General features: G+C 48.1%; 1 pseudogene across 1 annotated transcript; it reads left to right on the forward strand.

Annotated features, from left to right (window-relative positions):
- The first annotated feature begins 258 nt into the window (after positions 1 to 258).
- On the forward strand, positions 259 to 1,088 carry LOC120095320 (protein FAM162A-like; annotated as a pseudogene). Its single transcript, XR_015631598.1, has one exon. The product of XR_015631598.1 is annotated as a protein FAM162A-like (transcript).
- Positions 1,089 to 1,289: the final 201 nt, after the last annotated feature.

Here is a 1,289-nt window from a genome sequence, read left to right on the forward strand (position 1 = left end):
CCCAGGGCCTTGCACTCGCTAGGCAAGCGCTCTACCACTGAGCTAAATCCCCAACCCCGGGAGTTAGCTCTCTTACACCATGTGGATACCTGGGTTTGAATTTGGGTTGACAGGTTTTGAGGCACTGAGCCATCTCTCCAGTCCACATGCTACTGTCTTTTGTTTGTTTAGTCAGGTTTTTTGTTGTTTTGTTTTGCTTTTTTTTTTTTCCAAGACGGAATTTCTCTGTGTAAAAGCTCTGGCCGTCCTGGAACTCACTCTGTAGACCAGGCTGGCTTCAACCTCACAGAGGTGCACCTGCCTCTGCCTCCCAAGTGCTGGGATTAAAGGTAGTCGCTGCCGTTGTCGGCGGAGCAGCGGCCATGTGGAGCCTCCGCGGCCTGCGCCTGGAGGCTGGGCATTATTTTAGGTTATATGAAAGAAATGCTTCCTCAACTCCAAGGTTAACCAGAAACACCGACTTGAAGATGATCAGTGGATTCTGGACCAAGCCACAGGAAAGTCCCAAAGCTCCAACCCAGTCTTACAGACACGGGGTGCCGCCGCACAAGCCCACAGACTTAGAGAAGAAGATCCTGCTGTGGTCAGGCCGCTTCAAGAAGGAGGAAGAGAGCCCAGAGACGATCCGGTTTGAGATGCTTGGTGCTGCAAAGAACAAGTTCTGGGTGAAGGTCAGCTATTTAATGAGGGCCCCCGACAGTGGCAGTTTATTCTATATGGTTATTGAGGGCAAGAAGGCTGTGAAAAGACGAGTCTTTACAAGCTTGAACCTAGAAAGGAAAGCCTGTCTGAGAGAGGAGGCAGCTATGAAGGCCAAAACAGACGAGAAGTATTTGTGCCGGCTTTGGGAAAGCCAGGAGTAAGATTGCAACAAGAAGCCTGCTTTAGAAAGGATGTGATCTAGGGGCTGGGGATTTAGCTCAGTGGTAGAGCGCTTACCTAGGAAGCATAAGGCCCTGGGTTCGGTTCCCAGCTCCGAAAAAAAAGAACTAAAAAAAAAAAAAAAAGAAGAAAGGATGTGATCTGAGACCCACTTTGCAGACATGTGCTTTCCACAGACGTATTCCACTTCCCTATTTCTGCTGTAGAGAAACAAGTACATTTTCTTAAAGAATGAAAAAAAAAAAAGGGGGGGGGGTTAGGGATTTAGCTCAGTGGTAGAGCGCTTGCCTAGCAACCACAAGGCCCTAGGTTCGGTCCCCAGCTCCGAAAAAAAGAAAAAAAAAAAAAAAAGAATGAAAAAAAAAAGGGGGGGGTTGTGCTGCCAATATGCCTGGCTACATACATAA

This window comes from Rattus norvegicus, chromosome 10 (assembly GCF_021556685.1).
Source record: "Rattus norvegicus strain SHRSP/BbbUtx chromosome 10, alternate assembly SHRSP_T2T, whole genome shotgun sequence".
NCBI classification, from domain to species: domain Eukaryota; kingdom Metazoa; phylum Chordata; class Mammalia; order Rodentia; family Muridae; genus Rattus; species Rattus norvegicus.